The sequence below is a fragment of the Leuciscus leuciscus genome (assembly GCF_965113295.1).
Source record: "Leuciscus leuciscus genome assembly, chromosome: 5".
Taxonomy (NCBI): Eukaryota; Metazoa; Chordata; class Actinopteri; order Cypriniformes; family Leuciscidae; genus Leuciscus; species Leuciscus leuciscus.
The window spans coordinates 34449421-34471968 of record NC_138729.1 but is presented as its reverse complement, the minus strand read 5'-3'; the positions used below and the strand labels follow the sequence as shown (position 1 = coordinate 34471968).

Below are 22548 nucleotides of genomic sequence, written 5' to 3'. Positions count from 1 at the left end.
AGCAATTGAGTCTTTCTGGCAGAACTTATGCTAAAGCTTCATATCTCTGCATGATACTAGAGACATGATAGTGGCTCCAGTTACAATTACTCGGATGAGTGGACTGATGTACAGCATTGCCATGAATAACGGTGAATAAACATCACAATTAACCAATCAGAATCAAGTATTCCACAGAGCTGTTTAATATGTTGTGTTACGTTACGTTGTGACGTTCTTCTTGTTGTCTTTAGGGAAGATGTTTTTAGGAACCCATTCTGATGCTTTTTTAGTTTATCACTTAGGCCTATTAATTAATAAACAGAGACATTAAAGAATGTCTTTCTGGCTCCATACTGTCTCCATGGACATCCTTTGCCTATCTAGATGTCCTATTGATGCCTTCCTTCCTGTGTGGGGGAGCCACAGAGCTGTATGGCATGATAATACATTATCATTTCTTCAGCCACAGTGTGTTTTGAATGATAAATTGGGGCTTCTTTTAAACACATCCATGTATGAACCTGATAATAAGGCGCATGGTGTGTCCCATTTATCACTTTTTACTTAGAAAAACTCAATAGTACACTGTTAGACTTTTCTGTAATTTCTACAGTTATTTACTTTAAATCCCCCAGTATTATACTGCTATTTCTCTTTACAGTAAATAACTGTGATTCCAATTGCATCATGGGAATTTTCTGTGACGTCTAACACCACATACAGAGACTTACTGTATTTTTTAAATTTGCTGTATACTACTGTATTTGACGTAACTGCCTCTCTGGCTGGCACCATTCCACCGTGCTTTTTATTTCCTAATTTTTGCCTTACACCACGTGTCTACAACGCTATAATAGCCAGAGGCTGTCTATATTGGACACATTGAAGCGACCGGACCTTTAAATGCAAACCTGTTTATCCCTTGTAAGAACTAGTGCGAGCGCTTGGACTCGTATCGGACTACGTCTGAAATATAACGGCCGCGGCGCATCACTACACTGTCTGGGATTTGTCGTGTCGCGTCAGACAGACATCCAGTGTAGGTAATGGGGTCTGTCTTTTGTTGGATCGCGACGTTCGTGTCTGGCCCGGGGAAGAGACGGAATTCACTTCACCGAGAGAGAGAGATCAGCAAGCAAGGTAAAAAAAAAAAAAAAAAAAAAACATTCTGTGTATGTTGACAGGATTGTGCCCAGTTTAACGTATGTTATAACGTTAACGTTAGCCTAACGTTACTCGTCGTCAACATGGCGGTAACGAACTTTACCATGGTAAACTGAGCTAATGTTTCATTTTACACACTTTGTTAGATTATTGAATTGTCGAGTTAAAATATGCCAACGAGCAACGCGTTTACATTAACAATAAATGTGAATAAACTAATGTGAAATTCTGTTTATATCTTAATGTTGGCCTACTGATGAGAACCTTTATAGTTTTAGCATTAGTTTGCAAACTATACCATATTATAGTTTTTTTTTTTTTATGGAATTTAATATTTACTTCCATTTTTGTGTTTAAAGGCAACTGCAACAAAGCGCCAATTCGCGCCAGTGACTTAGCAAGATTCCAGAGGTAGGCCAGCCCATTTGTGATATATTTTGAGAAGTTTGCTGAAATGATTAGCATACACTATGTGAAAATTGCTTTTGAGCCACTGGTGCAGACTAGGTAGCTAACAATATCTTATAAAATCTCTATAAAATTGGCTAACTTTATATCAAATAAGTGACCTTTGCATTATGTCTAACTTTATTACACAGCAAATGAACCAATCAGAAGATGGACCATTGTCTTTGTTCAGTCTCACCAGATTAAATGTATCCAGGTAAGCACTGCAGTAAAACTCTCACTAAGACCAAATCTAGCATTCTAAACAACTTAAGTTTATATTTTTGCATTATTTTTATATTTTATTAGCCAGCGACTCTACCATTGCAGTTCCACCTGACTAGGAAGATCCTAATATCAGCGCACAGGTGGGTTAACTACTGTAGGAAGGAGAACGATCATCACACAGTGATTTCTTGCATGTATCTTACTGTGTATTTGTCTCAAACAGGTACTCCTTCACTGCAGACAAGCTGAAATGGGCTAAAATCATCTATTTCAGTCGTTCAACTTCTTTCTATGCATCTCAGCATTTTTGGACAGAATTTAGGATTTGTAAGTATTAAAATTTAATCTGGCATAATTTAATTTAGTTCTTTTGTATGCTATTTATTGACAAAAGCTGTTTACAAATATATATTCTTAAGTTTTTGTGAAAATAATAATAAAAATTAACAAAAAAGGAGGTTAAAAATAATGTGACACTAATACTCTCTCTCTCTCTCTCTCTCTCTCTCTCTCTCTCTCTCTCTCTCTCTCTCTCTCTCATAGTTTTGGAACCGGGATCTCCTCTGAAGGACTGAGTACATTTGTGTTTGTGGGCACGCATGCAGACCAGGGAACACTCTGATGTTGTCAATCAAGTTCTGAACAGGAACCAATCTTTGGAGAAGTTCATTTATTCACAAAGGTGGACAAAAACATTGTGTTGGCTTTTTAAAGATTATTTTGATGATGACTTTTACTCCTATGCTGTAGAAAAGATGGAGTAGACAGTCAGACATTGATAATAATAATAAATGTTTCTTGAGCATCAAAGAGACTTCTTTCAAAAACATTACGCCACTTAAATACTTCTTTTGGCCACCAGTGTACATGAATCCAACACATTTTTGGAAATAAGTGAAATTATTTTTAAGGTGGGGTTATGTGTCTTGTATTGTGAAAAGAACTGTGTTTTGTCCTGTTTTGGACATTTCCTTTTTGAATGCTTAAAAATGTATTTATATTCTGCAGTTTTATGAATGTAATGGTTGATATTTCATTATAATACTTGTATAAGCTAAACAACCAATGACTCTACATTCATTTAGTCAAATGCTAATGTTTTGTTTATGATTTTATGTATGTTTTCAAAAATGTTTGCAGTGAAGGACAGCACATAATGTGTTAATTTAACACGTTTACACATCTTTGTGCTAACCTCTCTGACATATTTACTTTGTTAAAATCATTAACACAATGAATGAGTTAAAATTAACACAAAAAATGTTGTCTCTAAACTTACCCATTAATGTGTAAAAATTTCACACATCATTTCCAGCATTGGCATGTTTATTTTGTGATATATATGAAATGTTTTAAATAAAAAAATGGTATTTTGTGATAACTTTGTCTAATTGGTTTGTATGAAAGTAGTACTTATGTAGGATAAAAATTAAATTAATCATATATCAAAATTATCAAATCTAATTTATATTTAGTACAAATAAAAATAATTACAGTAGTGTACTGATTAGCTTAGTTTTTACAGTAATGCACTGTACTGATTAGCTTCGTTTTTACAGTAATGCACTGTATTACACAAAACTGAAATACGGTTTGGTACTGTAACTCTCAATTACAGTAACTTACTGGCAACAGTGTTGCCAGTAAGTTACTGTAAAAAACCCTTGAAAAGTCTAACAGTGTAGGCAAATAACATTACATTACAATAAATAGTGTTTTAGCAGTTCTGATAACACTCTTACAACGGATAGCTGTTTATACACAAACATTTTGTTAATATACTTCTCTCTTTATATACAGACTTGCATTTACTGTCCCACAGATGATCTTCAATTAGAAGCACATGAATTGGCTGAGGTTTCGGGGAGCACCTGCTCTGGGGAAAGGACTTCCATGAATTCCAGTTTGAAGATATATGTGTCAGAGATTGAGAACATCCCCTTCCCCCATGATGGAGAGGCACTCTCATTAGCCAATTTATTTAGAACTTGCCACGGCACCCTACTGTAATTCTGTTCAAAGCTGAAGCCAAGTTTCATCATGGCTGTTCTGGTTCTGTGCATAACATTCCCTCCAGATGTTCACACTGCTTTTTGAGGAGCAGAAAAACAGGCGCCAACTCCTAGAGTTAGGGAAGAGAGTGTGAGTACAATCGTTATGGTGGGGGACAAATTGACCCTAATTTAATTCAATACAATTCACCAAAAATCACTCTATGAAAAACAAAAAAGAATCGGGTAAAATCAGTAAACCTGAAATTAATAGTTCTCAAACCTTAAATTTTTTAATATTTAAAACAGAGAAAGTGTAGAAAAGCACTCAAGAAAACTTCTAACAGTGGAGAATGGCGTTAGTAATGCCAAGATCACAGGTTTGATTCCCAGCGAACTGAAAAATACATGAACTGATATAAAAAATGTATGCCTTCAACGCAGTGTAAGTTTTATTTGGACGAAACCATCTGCCAAATGCATACGTGCAAATAATGTCAGAGGGTATAATACATTTCATGTTTCTGCAGCCATAGGGACATGTGCTCCGACATACAGTGTGGTTGAACTGTATGTCGGACTCGATGTCCTTTCCCTGTCTAATTCCCTTCTTTCTTCTCCCATGATTACCTGTCTGTCCTCATGCTGTCTAAATAAAGGCAAAAAGCCCCCCCAAATCTTAAAAAAAATATATATATAATGTATATAATATAACTGCTGTGCAGCTGCCTTTAACCGTTAAAGTAAACGCAGTCACCCTGCAGGCATGTTCATAATCCTAAATCAGTGGTTCTCAACCTTTTTTGGGCCAGCGCCCCCTATCCATTACTGCGGAATTAATACATTACAAAATGTGATTACAGAATATATTTAAATGATCCATCAATTTGTCATTTTCTCCTTACAGTCTTGTGAGTTAACAACACTGTAAAAAAAAATTACATCCCCAAGTCAAAAATTTCTAGTGACTGGTTACATCTAAATTTTTAAATTAGTCTGACGTATTATTTCTCATTGAGCCAATGTTAACAGACTATTGCAACAAGAATTACACTTGGGCCAATTAAAAAAATTTAGATGTGACCAGTCACTAGAAAATTTTGACTTGGAGAGGTTAGAATTTTTTTACAGTGAATGATGCCTGACCAGTAAATTACTTGGTGAACAAAGAAAACATTTTGGCATTAGGCATTGGCATTATAGTTAATGCCTAAAAAAGTCCGAATTTGTCGCGGAGAGAATGGGAACATGATTTATTGAAAATATTTGAAAATATATAAGTGGTTCTTAAGTCAATACTTTTTTAATGGCTTGTCAACTTTCCATTCCTCCGCTGTGTGATTCTAGTCAGCGCTAGATTCTAGCCACCACCGGATTGTTGTCAGCGTGAAACACATTTTTGAGCACGTGAATGCTGATTCTAGTCAGTTCTTGAGTGCTGGTCTATGACTGGACCAAGTTGTTGCAAAAGAAACGATACATAGCTTACATGTCGCATTAAACTAACAACTAACTTAAACTAACATAAAACGGGATATAGACACATATTAAGTCTCTGTTATCACAGTCTAAGGCAATTAATTAAATAGGCACTGGCTTCTCTGTAAATCACAATGTCTGGGTGGTTCTAAGACTGTATTCTGTTTAAAAAAAATCTCCTGAGTTTCTTAAAGTTGTTTGGTTTGAATATATGTAGACTAAAGCATTCTAATATGACTCAAACTGCTCAAACAGACAGAACCTGTCCTGTTCATGGCCTAATAGAGGTCAGAATCAGTTTTAAGGGAGCTGATCTTCAGAGTTGACTCCTTGTTGCTACCTCCCTCCACAACCACTTCCTGTTTGTCATTCTGAGTGACTCCAGGACACGTAAACACAAGAACCCCAAGCTGTTTTTCATTTCCACTAAATCGTCATGTTGTGGAGAGTTATTCTAGGTATTGACCATACAAATGAATGCGGTCACACAGATAAGTGACTGAATACAATATTCCAGGCCAGGTCACTCATTTCCAAACCACAGAGACGCAGAGTGGCAAATGAAAATAGAACTTTTGGCTGTGGGATTTACAATGTCAGTATGATGTGGATTGAATATGTTAGGTCTCTTTGTCTCTTTTGCTTTCTTTGCATTGATCTCTTTTCAATGGATAGTTCACACAAAAATGAAAATTCTGTCATCATTTACTAATCCTTGTGTAGTTCCAAACCTGGATGATGTTCTTTTTTCTGTGGAACACATATTTTTAATAATTTTTCAATTGTTTTGTTCATACATTGGAAGTCAAACACAACATTGGACGCTTCTGACCTTCATAATATGGAAATGACATTAGAGTAAATAATTACAGAATTTTGGGGTTTTAATTGAACCCATAATCAATGCTAGTTTCTGTCTTTAAAAATGACCATGAGCATGTTTGAAGCTGAAATACACAGAGCATATACATATACGGTCATGTCTTTTGCAAGCTTCAGATAAAAAACGGCATGGACACGCAAATATGCACACAGACACACATTTTTGTTATTGTTTTTGGAGCCAAGGAGACGTCTGGAGTGTGCCGTGCAGGAAGGTAAAGACCAAGCCACAGCTGACCTCAATGACTTTTGACCCCCTCATCCCTGCTGTTTTAGGATGTAAGTGTGATCACATCAAGGGGGCACAATAGGCAAGAACGTCAAACCACCCACATGCATCACAAAACAGCAGAACACTCACATAAAAAACATTCATGGTCAAAGGACACACTCAAACACAAATGCATATACAGAGTCATGTTTCACACACACACACACACACACACACACACACACACACACACACACACACACACACACACACACACACACACACACACACACACACACACACACACACACACACACACACACACACACACACACACACACACACACACACACACACACACACACACACACACACACACACACACACACACACACACACACACACACACACTCACTACCATTCAAAAGTTTGGGGTCAGTGCGATTTTAAGATATACTTTTATTCAGCAAGGATGCATTGCTCAAAAGTGACAGTAAAGACATTTATAATGTGACAAAAGATTTCTGTTTCAAATGAGTGCTGTTCTTTTGAACTTTAAATTCATCAAAGAGATGTATCAAAGTATCATAGTTTCCACAAAAATATTACTGTAAGAAGGAAGAAGCACAATTGTTTTCAACATTGATAATAATAGCAAATGTTTCTTGAGTACAAATTCAGAATATTAGAATGATTTCTGAAGGATGTGACACTGAAGACTGGAGAAATTATGTTGAAAATTCAGCATTGTCATCACATTACAGTTTTTTCCAATTGCTAAACGACAGTGAGCACAACTGGAGCTACATGTGCAAAACTCTAACTACAGTCTGCACTACCAACAGTCACCTGAGCGAAACAGTTCACATCACCTGCAAAATTCATTCCAAGCAACACAACTCTTAACACATGGCTCAAAACAGCTCAGTGCAGCCAAACACTATGCACAACCCTCACTGAGATAACACACACTGTCACTCAGAACACACTGAGAGTAAAAACACTAGCATCAAACACCAATACAGAAAATACTAACTTTTCATCTTTACAGTTTGAACAATTTCAGTGACTTCATACAAAGTAATATTTTCTTCAAGGAAAATACTAACTTTTCATCTTTACAGTTTGAACAATTTCAGTGACTTCATACAAAGTAATATTTTCTTCAAAGAAAAGAGTGACATTCTTTCACATGATTTATTTACATTTTTAGAACATAACAATTATTTAAGGTAAATGAAAATTAGCAGTTTGCTTCAATAGTCTGTAGTAATTTACGGAATTACAGTAATGAGAAAAAAAAGGTAGAAACTAAAAGTACATACTGTAATTCGAACAAATAATTGAGGGGCTAATCCTGCCTCTCTCTAGCATCAGGCCACAGGTTTTCATCAACATCACATCTAATGTTCTCTCTTGCCATGCACCTGGGGAAGAACCTTCTGGAGTGCCTTATCCATCCCTGGCCGTCCTCTGGACTCGTGTCCTCACATCCGGCATGCATCCGCCCTCTCCCTGCCACCCTTTCTCCCTCCACCAACCCGTCTTCCTTGTTCCATTTCCAAAATTAGTCTTTCTGAGCTCTACCTATATATATATATATGTGTGTGTGTGTGTGTGTGTGTGTGTTCACTAACAAGTCAAGACCCCTGCTTAGCCTTTCAGCTGAAACTGCAATCAGCAGTGTTTGAAAGGCACAAGGCTGAAATCTATTCTGTTTTGAATGTGTGGTTCACCGTTTTGACAGCAGTGTGTTAGCATTTGAACAAAGTGCTGTAAATCCACAGTGTTGTGCAGGTTGTGGTTAAAGTCATGGGATAAGTGTGTAGAGTTTTGAAAACTGTGTTCAAGCAATGAAAAACGAACTAGAGTTTGGTCCACATGAACTGCTGCTGTGCAGACTGTAGTTAGAGTTTTGCACATGTGACTCCAGTTGTGCCCACTGTCGTTTAGCAATCGAAAAAAACTGTAATAAATTACACTTTAACATATATTTGCAATAGAAAACAGTTATTTTACAGGTTTTTTTCAACTGCTTACACACATTTTCAAAACTGTGCCTCTTTTCCCCCCCAAAACTTTACACACAAATCCAAGAATTACACACACAAAATGCAAAATGCCTCATATCTCTTGCAAAATGAAGCACTGCATTCAAAATATCACAAACACATCTCAAATGCAAACATTTGTCTTACGTTGCAAACACCTTTGCCATAATATTATATTTTTGGATATATCATACAGTTATTCAAAACCTAAAGCTCTTCTTTCATGAGCTCCTATGTACATTTCTGTACAATATTGGAAGTAATTGCCAGAGAGATATTGAAAAATTCACAGTAAACATGAAAGCAAGATTGAAACTAAACTATTAATTTTTTACTGTTAAGCATTTGTGGTTGTTACGCATTTGTGGCATCTGTGAATACAGTATTAAACAGTCCGAAAAACCTATAATTTGATCTTAGGCCTATTTATAGGCCTATTCTAAAGCCATGATTGATTGGTGTCAAGTAAAGCAATGAGTGTTTGCACATGTGAGGTGTTAGTGTGAGGCACTGTTGAATTAGTGAGGCATTTTGATATAGGTTTGTGTTTGAAAAAGGAAATCAAGATACTTTCTGTTTGATTTTTGTGTGTTACATAGATAATTGTGTGTGTTTTATGAGATTGAAAACTGAGTCGAAGGCCGAGAATTAGTGTATGGTTATGGTGTGTGGTTCTGGTGTTTGTGTGTCAGGTTTCAGAAATTGTTTGACAAGTAAGGATTTTGTGTGTAGGCAGTTGAAAAAAACTGTAAATTGTAGTTATAGTTATAAATTGTAAAAATATTTCACAATATTAATGTTTTTTTATTTCAGTTTTTTTGATGCAGTAAAATCAGCCTTGGTGAGCATAAGGGACTCTTTCAAAAACATCAGAAAAACCTTACTGACCCAAACATTTTAACAGTAGTGTATATATGAGCCCTTGCATGTTGAACTGAAAGTATACCTACTTACATATCTTACAATTTTATGATGACAAACACATCCAGGACAGTTTAGTGCACCTCAAAATTTGTTTATACCGAGTACTGCCTGTTTTTTGTGTGTTTTTTTTCATTTGATTATCTCTTACTTGCTACAGACACACTCTGCCATAAACACAGACACGCATGAAAAATATGCAAACATTGACTAACACTGTTTTCTTTGTTGCAAAGCTTCTTAGTTCCGATATATTAGATCTGACATCTCTCTCCCCAGACTCCCATCTGGAGTATTCACATTTTGTACTGGAACAAAGACACTAAATTTAGCCTGCAGAAGAAGGGAGAGAGATACATAGATGACAGGAATAGAGAGAGTCTTTTATCAGTGAGTTTAATAATGTATTAAGCATCTCCATCCTAGACGAGTCTCATTGCAGTGAGATTGCTCAGTCATGGTAATGTGTTCAACATTGCTTCCAGAGTCCTTCAGCCTGCGTTTGTAGACAGAGACACCTTGACTGTCCTCCTCTAACCCCGCTCCAGTCTCAGAGTCTGCCACAATCACACACACAGTCACTGTGCTGAATTCTGATGTCTACCTCCATATTGCAATCAACCATGGATGGATGGATGAATGGACGGACGGACGGACGGACGGACGGACGGACAGACAGACAGACAGACAGACAGATAGATAGATAGATAGATAGATAGATAGATAGATAGATAGATAGATAGATAGATAGATAGATAGATAGATAGATAAACAGAGACTTATTAAATGTTAGATAGACTGTCTGACTGATACTGCGACAAGCATTCCTTTATAATGCCTCTCTGTCTTATATCTTCCTCTTGCAGTTTTTTTTCCCATGGTCTCTAGTAGAGGCACTGAAGGGAGCTATTTGAAGTCATAATCCCTTAGACGAACAAGATGGGGATGATCGATAAGGCTATAATGAAAGTGTGTGTGCGCTCAGGGTGTGTTTTGTGTGTTTGGGAGAGGATGATTCAGATGCACACATGCCAGCAGTGTGTGTGTGAGTGCATGTATTGTCTCTGTCACAATAGCTGCAAATACTGATTTAAGCAAATTCCAGGGTGACATATCAACTCTTAGTAAACTTTCAGCCTCTGTAGTGCACACTTCTGCAAATGTAGTGGACACTTCAGCAAACATCTAGAGCCCTGCAGTTAGTTATGGAAAGAGGGCCCAGTGTAACCAGATCTCAATGCATCTCTTAGCAGTGCAGTTGTGGTCAATATTTTTAGTCGCTGAGTCCTTTGTAATTACCCTCCTGCGTTTGTGTGTTTGCTTTCTGGATGGTGGCAGAAACAGAGGGAAAGAGAAGGGAAGCACAGAAAAGAGAAATACGACTTGCATGCAGGAATGCTAAATACATGGGAGAAGACACACCACAGATATACTGTGTGATTAAGAGCCTGACCTCAGTTTTGGTCTCATTCTTTTGGGTTTTCAGCTTTTTTTATTTTGTTAAAGACTGGCATATGAAAAACTGAATACTGACAGCTTAAAGGAACACTCCGACTTTTTGGGACTTTAGCTTATTCACCGTATCCCCCAGAGTTAGATAAGTCCATACATACCCTTCTTATCTCCGTGCGTGCCGTAACTCTGTCTGACGCACCCACCGCTAGCCTAGCTTAGCACAGAGACTGGAGATAAACGGCTCCACCTAGCATACTGCTCCCAATAAGAGACAAAATAACGTTGTTGTGATTTGTATAGTCACAGCGTGTACAAATAACAAAGTCACATTAGACACAGCCATTTTCTAACCGTATACATACTGGGAACTATATTCTCAGAAGGCGAAGCACTGCTACTCGGCCGCCACATAAACCTTTAAAGTGGACGGGGTCAGTCCTGCAGGAACTCCAGAACTGTACCAATTGGGCAGTTGACTGGATCCAACCAACGGTCGCTACACAAAGAGGTGAATACTCTCCAGTTCAGGGCATAAAGTTTCCTCGTGGAGGGAGCTCTGGACTGTAGAATGGTCTCAACAACCTCAGTTGAGAGACCTGACTCTATGAGCTGGGCCCCCTCAGAGGCCAAGCCCACAGGTTCCACAGTTCTGGTCGGGGGTGAAAAATCGAGCCCCCTGCTTGGGACAGAAGGTCCCTCCTGACGGGTAGCTCCAGAGGAAGCCCGTCGAGGAGGGACACAAGATCGGGAAACCATACTCTGCCCGGCCAGCGCGGGGCTATAAGAAGCAGGCAAACCCGTGCAGTAGTCCAAAAGGTATCACGTTGGAAGCTGCTGCCATGAGACCCAACAGTCTCTGGAACTGTTTGACAGTGAGTAGCTGGCCTAGCTTTACACTTTTCACAGCTGCAAGGATGGAATCTATGCGTGGCGGTGACAGGCGCGCCTGCATCGACACTGAATCCCAAACCACGCCTAAAAAAGTGGTCCTCTGAAATGGAGAAAGCACACTCTTCTCGGCGTTCAGCCGTACCCCCAACTCTTTCATATGGGCGAGAACAACATCTCGATGTTGAACCGCCATCTGATGCGACTGAGCTAAAATCAACCAATCGTCGATGTAGTTCATGATGCGAACACCCTGGAGGCGCAGAGGCGCCAGAGCTGCATCCACGCATTTGGTGAAAGTGCGGGGTGATAAAGCCAGGCCGAATGGAAGAACTCGATATTGGTATGCTTTGCCCCCGAAAGCAAACCTCAGGAACTTCCAATGACACGGACGGATGGAAATATGCGTCCTTGAGGTCTATCGTGACAAACTAGTCCTCGGACCTGATCTGTGACACGATTTGTCTCAAGGTAAACATTTTGAACTTGAGCTGCATGGCTGACTCGTACAGAAGTCGAAGATCTAAAATGGGACGCAATCCCTCGTCCTTCTTTGGAACTATGAAGTACCGGCCGTAAAACCCGGTTTCCCTGTTGGAGGGGGGTACATATTCTATGGCCCCTTTCTCTAACAGAGTGTTTACTTCCTGTTCCATAACCAGAACCTGCTCGGGGCCCACCACTGTGGGCAGGACCCCCATAAACCGCGGTGGGCGTTACTAGAATTGTATCTAATACCCTTTTTCCACGGTCTGCAGGACCCAACGAGAAACATTTGACAGTAGCTTCCACGCTGTCAAAGATTCTACTAGAGGTACCAGTCTCTCGAGACTGGTTTCTGGATTTTGTTGCTGTTGAGTAGTCGGTTCGTCGCCCTGTAACGGCGCACCGGCAGGGAACGACCAAACAGACTGCTCTAGCACCCTCCTCAGAGGGGGCGGGTATCCCGAGGCCACTACGTTTCCGGGTGGACCTTGAGATATGTGCTTGCCGGAGACTGCTGCGCCCTTTAACACCGGAGGCGGCAGGGTTGGCAGAACGGTCCCCTGAGGGCACCGAAGAGAGATGGGCACCGTGAAAAGAGGTGTTAACCGCTCTGCTTCGGGGGGACTACCCTCATTTGTCCTGAGCCCTCAGACATCAGGACTTTTTCCCAGCAGCCTTCTTGGCGGTAATAACGGTCCGCAGATCCGTTTTACCCCTCGAAGACTGCTGGGTTTGAGAGCGCCCTCCGTGTCCCCGAGATTTTTGTGGGGGAGCACGGGAGGACACACTCTGTTTTTGAGTGGCACGATGTTCAGCGCTCTTTTTAGAGGAGTGAGGCTGCTCCCGCTCAGCAGCCTCAATGAAAGAACGGCGGGGAAGAAGTTTTTGCAATGCAGCTGCCTGTTTAGCAGCTTCCTGAGATTTAGCTACCGCACTGTTAACTGCATCACCAAATAATCCAACAGTGGAGACCGGTTTATATCGCTCAGATTGAGCCACAGATGCCTCTCAGTGGCCACCAGGGCTGCCATAGACCGCCCGATTGATTTAGCGGTCTCCTTGGTGGCCCTGAGAGACAGATCTGTGGCTCTGCGTAGTTCGGCCACCGTGTCAGGACCAATTCCCCCGCCCTCCTCTAAATCCCCCAATAATTCTGCCTTATATGCTTGCATAATAGACATCGTATGCAGACACGCTGCAGCTTGACCAGCGGCTGCATACGACTTATGAACCAGTGCTGATGTGAATTTCACTGGCTTGGAGGGAAGTGAAGGAGCCTTCAAGGAAGATGCCGTTGCTGGAGAGAGATAGCTCGCAAGCGTCTCCTCCACCTTCGGCATCTCCCCATAACCATATTCTTTATATTTATGAATGGAAGAATAGTGGGATGTTTGTGGTGTATAAACTCTGTATGACACTGGTTTTTCCCACGATCTCGACACCTCGGTGTGGAGATCGGGGAAAAACGGAAGGCTTCTTTGCTGAGGCTGTGCACGAGATGGCAGGAAGCGTTCGTCGAGCTTACTTTTCGAACGAACGTCCTGCCTATCCTCTGGCCACTCAATTGATAATTTTTTAACTGCTCTCATGACAACATCGAGCAATTCCTCAAAAGCGTGAGACTGAGGTGGCGAATCCTCAGACTCAGCTTCAATAATAACAACGTCCAACTCCTCAGAGCTGGACAATTGCAGTATTGGTGCCTCCATCGGGGGGGGGGGGGGGGGGAAGAAACCGCAGCGCGTGCTTCCACACCCTGATGAGAGGCACTGGATCTATCAGAAGGATGTTGAGATAAGGCAGAGCCCGTCTCAACATCCACTGATAAATCCATTTGTGAACCCCAGGTCTGAGATCGACGCCGTGCCTCGGCAGCGGCGGGACCCAAGCCCTGGGGAACGTGGTCGGGATTGAACCGAGCCAAGCGGGATCGGAGCGTACGCAATGGAAGCGCCTCGCAATGCACACAGTCACCACCCTCGAGTGCTGACTGGGCATGCTCCTCACCCAAACAAACAACACAAAGAGTGTGAGTATCACCTCCCGTTAAATAACGCGGGCAGGGATGGACACACACTCTAAACTGCTGCTTGCTCGCCATACTGAATATATATATATAATATAGACAGACAACACCAAATAACAAGGACAGATTCAACACAGAGCGCAACTGAAGACTCAGAAAGCTTTCGTTTTCTGTTTCGGGCCGGCTTTTATAGCTTCCTGGTACGTGACGTCACCCGCCTCTGACGTTCCGCCACACCATTGGACTGATTTTACATGTGCTTCAAGACGTCATCACGCAAAACGTTCCCATAGCGTCAATTTCGACGCAACGCAAGTTCCCTTGAAAGGGAACTCTATGTTCTGAGAACAGTTTTCTAAGCTGCCTTATTGCAGTGTTATTATGAATTCATGTGCTGAGGGCTGATCTGAGACCAGCACGCTTAAGTGAATCCTGGCAGGAGTATTAGTGTTCTGCAGTTCATTAGCAGAATGTAAGCAACCCAATCAACACATTCACAATAGGTCCTAGAGTAGCAGAAGAGAAACACATACATGCGGGAGAGGTAAAAAATAGCTCACTACAAAACACTGAATTTATTACACTGACTGGATTATTCACATAATAGTATCTATAAAGCAATAAAAGGAGACTTTTTTTTTGTACCATAGCACCAATAAGTCGAATGTGTATTTAAAAAATAAATAAAGTCAGTTTTCATTTCATGTTGACCATTTATTGCATTTGTCAGGGGAATACAAACTTTTCATGTGTGTCAGCCCATGTGTGTGGCCTGTACAATTTATACAAGTTATAAAAATAGATACTGAAATTGGCATTGGCATAACTCCATTCATGCTCTGTGGTCTGAACTGACGGACAGTGTGATGAGTCAGTATTATGAAGACACATTAGTAATCAATTGCGTGTAGGGGCCCTCAGTGATGTCATGGACCCCTCCGGACGAGGGTGATAAGACAGGGAGTGGCTCTTCCTCCCTGACACGAGAGACACTGATAAGAAGTCTTTCATCTTGTGCCATCTGGCTGAATAGTAGCTGGTATGAGACAAATAGTGAAGGTAGGCCTATGTCCCAGCACTGGGGAAGGTACTTTATAATAATATACAGTAATTATGCATATACATATACACACACACATACACACAAAACATAGGCCCTATACAGTGCAGGGAGTTGTATTCAACTTTCCAGATGTGCATATAGGAAAGAGAGGAACCATCCAATTCACTCGTATGACTCTGACTTTACAGTGTTACAAATGAGAGAGAGGACTATTTAGGATGAACCGATTCTCTATAATAAATCGCTATTGATAATGCTATGAGTTATGAAGAAAGCGAGCAAGAGAGATGAGATGAGCGTGTTTTATTCCCTCAGCTCAGACAAAACAGCGATGTATTGGTTGTGTTGCACCGCTACTTGTTGGAAAAAAGTAGCACATTAATGGAAAAGACTATATGGGCAAGCTTATTGAAAAACATGATGACTTTTATTTAGTTATTCAACGTTATACTTAGCACAGGTATGACTGAGCATGAAGATGCACAGCTTAGAGCAGCACAGCAACATGCAATTCAACAATAATTACAGCACTGTAAAGCAGATCTTGAGTTATAAAGGCAAATAGCATCATCATAATTCTACATATTATGCAAAGCTAAGGGCATTTAAAAAAAAAAGCACAGCAAATTACAAAGGGAAATATAGCATATCCCTTGTTAACCCAAAGAGTTACTGTAAGGCGCTTTGTTCTTTTATATTGTTCCAGATCAGCACAACAATAATTTACTGTTTATGAAATTATAAGCCTGTTTGTGCATAGGGTATTGTGTGTGCCTCTTATTTATGGTTATGAAATGCACACCAGGCCCAAATTAATTAATCAATCAATCAATCAATCAATCTCTCTCTCTCTCTCTCTCTCTCTCTCTCTCTCTCTCTCTCTCTCTCTCTCTCTCTCTCTCTCTCTCTCTCTCTCTCTCTCTCTCTCTCTCTCTCTCTCTCTCTCTCTCTCTCTCTCTCTCTCTCTCTTTCTCTCTCTCTCTGTGAGCGGATGCTGTGAGTGAGTGGGCGGAGTTTGCGGTGAGAGTACTGCTGGTGTGAGTGAGTTTTTCCCTCTCTTTCTCTTAACTTTCTTACTGTTTTTGTTTAAAGATTTTTTAAGAAGTGTGAGTTTGAGATTGTTAATATAGGCTTGGTAGGTTTTAGGTGGGACGATTTTCGCCGCTGTCCGGCGTTTGCTGGGTGGCAATGGCGTCCTCAGAACGCGTGAGTTTGGACCGGTTGTCGCGAAGACACGGTATCAAGCTCGCGCCTGTGAGTAATGTATCGGTGGAACAATGTGTTTTGGCTGTAGGAGAAGTTGTTGGTTGCGATAGCATATTATCTGCTTCTCGCATGAACAGCGCTGTTGTTGTCTTTCTAGACACTATTGAAAAAGTTAATAGTGTTGTTCAGAATGGCGTTGTTATACAGGATACCTTCACTTCCGTAATGCCGCTGCTTCAACCGGCGAAAAGAGTTATTCTGTCTAATGTTCCCCCGTTCATTAAAGATGAACTCTTGATAGCAGAGCTGTCAAGGCATGGTAAAGTAGTGTCCCAAATGAAAAAGATCCCGTTTGGTTGTAAGTCACCGCTACTTAAGCATGTTGTTTGTTTTAGACGTCAGGTTTATATGGTTTTGAAGAAGGATGCAGACGAATTGAATGTGGCTTTCAAATTTAAGGTTGATGGTTTTGATTATGTGGTTTTTGTTACCTCTGATATTATGAAATGTTTCCGATGTGGAAAAGAGGGACACATTAGAGGTGCATGTACTGAGAAAGTTAATGATGCTGAAACTGTAGGTAATGAGAGGATGGGTGAGATTGCTTCTGCTGGGACCAGTGTTGCTTCTGCTGGGACCAGTGCTGCTTCTGCTGGGACCAGTGCTGCTTCTGCTGGGACCAGTGCTGCTTCTGCTGGGACCAGTGCTGCTTTTGCGGAGGAAGACATGCATGTGGAAAGTAGGAGAAGTGAGACTGTTGAGGATGAGGAAGCTGTGGAGAGTGTAGGGGAACACGTTCATGGCATAACGATAGGTGCAGACAATGTAGAGAATGAAACTGATGAATCACAGGAGAATGTATCTGCTGTTGCAGAAATTATTGAGGCTCAAGAGAGTCTGGACACTGAGATGCTGAGGGATGAAGAACTTTTTAAAACTCCCTCTACTAAAAGGAAAAGAGTAAAGAAAAGCTTAAAGAATAAGAGCACTGGTCAGGTGACTGTAGACGCAGCTAATAGAAATGATGATACTGAATGTAGCTCAGTTGAGTCTGATGTTGAGGCAACAGCTAGCAGAAATGGACAGTACGATCATCAAGGTGTGTACACATTTGGAAAAATAAGATTATTCCTTCACAAAACAAAGAATATGAAAAATGTCCAGGTTGAGGAGTATTTCCCTGATCGTAAACTATTCATAGATTCAGTTGCAATGACAATGAGGGGTGACAGTGAGGAGCATTTCACTGTTCAAGAAATGTTCAGGTTGAAGAAATTTGTGTCTAAATTGAAACTAAAACAAAAAATTGAGGATGGTTTTGAAACGACATAAGTCATTTTGTTATTTTAAGTTATTGTTTGCTTTGTATCTCTTGATAACACACTATTTAATGAGTACGATAAGGATAGGTACTCTGAATTTGAATGGTGCAAGAGATATAAAGAAAAGAGCATTACTTTTTGAGTTAATCAGACAAAAGAGCTTGGATGTTATGATGGTTCAAGAAACACACAGTGATAGTTTAAACGAAATCGATTGGAAAAAGGAGTGGGATGGGGAAGTAGTGCTTTCTCATATGAGTTCAGTCAGAGGAGGGGTGGCTGTACTTTTTGCCAAAACATTCCTGCCTATTTCATATGAATTGGAACATGTAATACCAGGTAGACTCATGCTGTTAAAAGCAAAATTTGAAAGATTCAATTTGGTTTTTTTGAACATATACGCTCCAACTGTTGGGGCTGAAAGGGTTATTTTTTTTAACAATATTAATAGTATTTTGCAGGATTATATTTCTGATGATTATTTGTTTTTTGGGGGAGATTTTAACTGCACAGAAAATTATGTATTGGATCGGAACCACGTAGAACCACATGCTGCTTCAGCTCGTGTTATATGCGAGTTAGTTGAGACTCACAGTTTATGTGACATATGGCGGGGGGCTAATAGTGATGTCAGACAATATACATGGGCACATGCAAGGGGAAATGTTATATCCCTAGCTAGAATTGATAGGTTTTATTGTTATAAGCATCATCTTAATATTATTAAAAAATGTGTAATTGCTCCAGTAGGTTTTTCAGATCATTGTTTAGTTACATGTCAAGTATTTATAGCAAATATAAAGGCCAGAAGTGCATATTGGCATTTCAATACGTCTCTGCTGAATGATAAGAATTTTAGAGATGTTTTTTGCTTTTTTTGGGACAATTTTAAGACGAGAAAAGACGAGTTTGAAGATCTGCGTCAGTGGTGGGATATTGGGAAGGTTAAAATAATGATGCTTTGTCAACAATACACTTTCAATGTTACCAGGGATATAACACGATCTATGAAAAAGTTAGAAACTGAAATAGTTGAATTGCAGGATTTGGCTGATGCTACCAAAGAGCAAAGATATTTGGAGACTCTTAAATCCAAAAAATCTTTTCTTTTAAACCTATTGGGAGTTAGGGCGCAAGGAGCATTGGTGCGATCTCGCTTTTTAAACCTTTCACAAATGGATGCTCCATCTAAATTCTTTTTCAGTCTTGAGAGAAAGAATGGTCAGAGTCGTTGCATTCACTGTTTGTGCTCTGAAGATGGGCGTGAGCTAACAGAACCCTCTGAGATAAGAAAGAGGGCCGTACGGTTCTATACTGGGCTGTATAGCAGCGAGTATGTTGAGGATGATGATTTGTCTGCTCACTTCTACGAAGGTCTACCCCGTGTTTCAGAGAGCTCAAAAGCGGAGCTGAAGCTGCCGCTGTGTGAGCAGGAGCTGTTCACTGCTCTGAAAGCGATGGAGGGGGGTAAAGCCCCTGGCATGGATGGGCTCCCTGTGGAGTTTTACAGAGAGTTCTGGGCAGTTTTGGGTAATGACCTGTTGGGTGTTCTCAATGAGAGCTTAACTGAGGGGTTGTTGCCTTTAAGCTGCAGAAGAGCGGTGATTACCCTGTTACCTAAAAAAGGGAATCTACAAGATATAAAGAACTGGAGACCAGTGAGTTTGCTATGCTCTGACCTGAAAATATTCTCTAAAGCCCTGGCTAATAGGCTGAAAAAGGTGATGCGGGAAGTCATCCATATTGACCAGACTTATTGTATTCCCGGACGATCTATTTTTGATAATGTTTGCCTTATACGGGATATTTTAAATATTTGCAATTTTTCTAGTGTTGATTTGGGTCTTGTTTCTATCGATCAAGAAAAGGCGTTTGACAGAGTCGAGCACAGATATCTTTGGAAAACTTTAAATGCTTTTAATTTTGGATTGGAGTTTATTAATATGATCAAAGTTATGTACCAGGACATTGAAAGTGTTTTGAAAATCAATGGTGGTTTGAGTGCCCCTTTTAAGGTTTTTAGGGGTATTAGACAGGGTTGTGCAATATCGGGAATGTTATATTCTTTGGCTATTGAGCCTTTGTTGAATAAATTACGATCAAAAATTGAAGGTTTTTCTTTGCACAACGGTAATATATTTCAAGTTTCAGCTTATGCTGATGATGTCATAATCATGGTTAATGGGCAGCGAGATATTAACCATATGGAGGGTATTATAAGAGATTTTGGAGTTATCTCAGCTGCTAAAGTAAACTGGGAAAAGAGCGGGGCATTGGCTATAGGAAAATGGGAGCAGGGCCTACCAGTTTTACCTGATAGAATAACCTGGAAAAAGGGAGGTCTCAAATATTTGGGAGTTTATCTTGGAGATGCAATTACACAACAAAATAATTGGGATGGGGTAGTAGAGAAGATGGTAGGTAGACTGGCTAAATGGAAGTGGATTCATTCACAATTATCTTTTAGGGGAAGAGTGTTAATAGTGAATAATTTGGTAGCTTCGGTACTCTGGCATAAACTGTTCTGTGTGGATCCACCCATAGGGTTATTATCTCAGCTGCAAAGAATTTTTGTGGATTTTTTTTGGGATCGATTGCACTGGATTCCACAAAGTGTATTGTTTCTTCCTAAAGATGAAGGTGGACAAGGTTTGGTCCATTTACCAAGCAGAATGGCAACATTTCGTTTACAATTTATTCAGAGATTTTTAACAGGCCCCAATGATCTGGTGTGGAGGAACTTGACCAAGGTCATCCTACAGAGGGTGGAGGGACTTGGACTTGATGTTGGCCTCCTTTTTATGGATTACAGGAAGTTGAACCTGAATAACATATCTCCTTTTTATTGTGGACTTTTTAAAATGTGGGGACTCTTCACTCTCAAGAGAATGGACAATTCAGACTCTTTATTTTGGCTGTTGGAGGAGCCCCTAGTCAAAGGGGCTCGTCTAGATGTAACGGATGAGGTACCAGGCCTCACTCAGAAGTTGTGTGCTTCTGGAACTGTGAAGCTGAGGCAAATTGTCAGTGTGGCTGGCCCTGATTTAAGTGATGTTACAGCAGTAGCCCTGATGCTGGGGCAAAGGTCAATTCGCCACACAGGAACAATAGTAGAAAAGTGGAGGAAGAAGCTCACGGATGTGGAAATCACACTACTTGAGGATTTTGGGAAGGGTTTGGAGGTTCCTGATAAAGAAGATCCTGTTCCGAAAATTAGAATTACTCCGGATTTGAAGGATATGACAGGTCCTTTGCTAGACCTTCACGGGCTGAAAGATTTGGATTTGGACATAGTGGAGGGCAAAGTTCTTTATCAGTGTTGTGTAAAAGTTTTTAATAGAGTTGCTTTAAATGGGAGAGTTGATACAGTTTGGAAGGAAAAGCTTGGGATGGGTGAAAAAGCTAAACCATTTTGGAGAGTGTTTTATAAACCACCATTGATTAAGAAATCTGGAGATTTACAATGGAGAATTTTACACGGTTCTGTGGCAGTTAATGCATTTATTTCTGTTATTAATCCCAGTGTTAATGATAAGTGTGTGTTTTGTGGTCTAAGGGAAACAGTGTTTCATTGTTTTTTAGAATGTGTAAGACTTAAATCACTTTTTGTTTTATTGAGTCAAGTATTGTCAAAATTTGGAGAGAAGTTCACGCATAATGCCTTTATTTTGGGGGCAGGGTATAGTCAAAAGCAAAGAGTAAAATGGCAGCTGATTAACTATGTGATTGGTCAAGCAAAGCTTGCAATTTATTTAAGCAGGAAAAATAGAATAGAGAATAGACTTGGCCAAGAGATTATGTGTCTATTTAAAGCCTATGTTAAGTCTAGAATTGTTGTTGATTTTAGGTATTATAAATTAATGAATGATATGACAGCATTTGAAACGCAGTGGTGTTATAAAAATATTTTCTGTGCTGTGATGGGAGGGGATCTATCTTTTTCTCTATTTTTTAATTGAGTTGTATAGTGTATGATTGTTTTTGGAATTGATTGTATGGAATAAAATTGTTTTTTTTAAAAATCAAAAATCAAAATCTCTCTCTCTCTCTCTCTCTCTCTCTCTCTCTCTCTCTCTCTCTCTCTCTCTCTCTCTCTCTCTCTCTCTCTCTCTCTCTCTCTCTCTCTCTCTCTCTCTCTCTCTCTCTCTCTCTCTCTCTCTCTCTCTCTCTCTCTCTCTCTCTCTCTCTCTCTCTCTCTCTCTCTCTCACACACACACACACACACACACACACACACACACACACACACACACACACACACACACACACACACACACACACACACACACACACACACACACACACACACACACACACACACACACACACACACACACACACACACACACACACACACACACACACACACCATAATGCTTCTCATTGATCGCCCTGTAAATTTATTAGCCATTGTGACAGCTTCCTGCCAGGTTCAGCAGGCGATCAGGGGAAACACACAACTGCTCAGATAAAGGGAGGCCGCACAATACCTATTGTGTCCTGATTGCGGGTCAAAGTATTACCCCGAATGGAATGTTTTTCAGGTATGCATGCGTTTGTGTCTATGAATGTGTGGCCATGTTTTCTCAGTGTGGTTATGCACCTCCTATTCCACAGAAGCTAAAGAATGAAGATTGTCACTAGAAAGGTTTAAAAATTCCAAACACAAGGTCAGAAAAACAAGAGTGCGGATGAGAAGAACAAAACAGGGTAAAGGAAATGGATTCTAGCCAAAGGCAAACAAAT

At 40.3% G+C, this 22548-nt stretch overlaps 1 long non-coding RNA gene across 1 annotated transcript; it reads left to right on the top strand.

The window, feature by feature from the left end:
* The first annotated feature begins 615 nt into the window (after positions 1 to 615).
* LOC309498115 lies at positions 616 to 1810 on the top strand. The gene is made up of 3 exons (XR_014205857.1): positions 616 to 1122; positions 1506 to 1557; positions 1746 to 1810. It is a non-coding gene; the product is annotated as an uncharacterized lncRNA (long non-coding RNA).
* The last annotated feature ends 20738 nt before the right edge of the window (positions 1811 to 22548 follow it).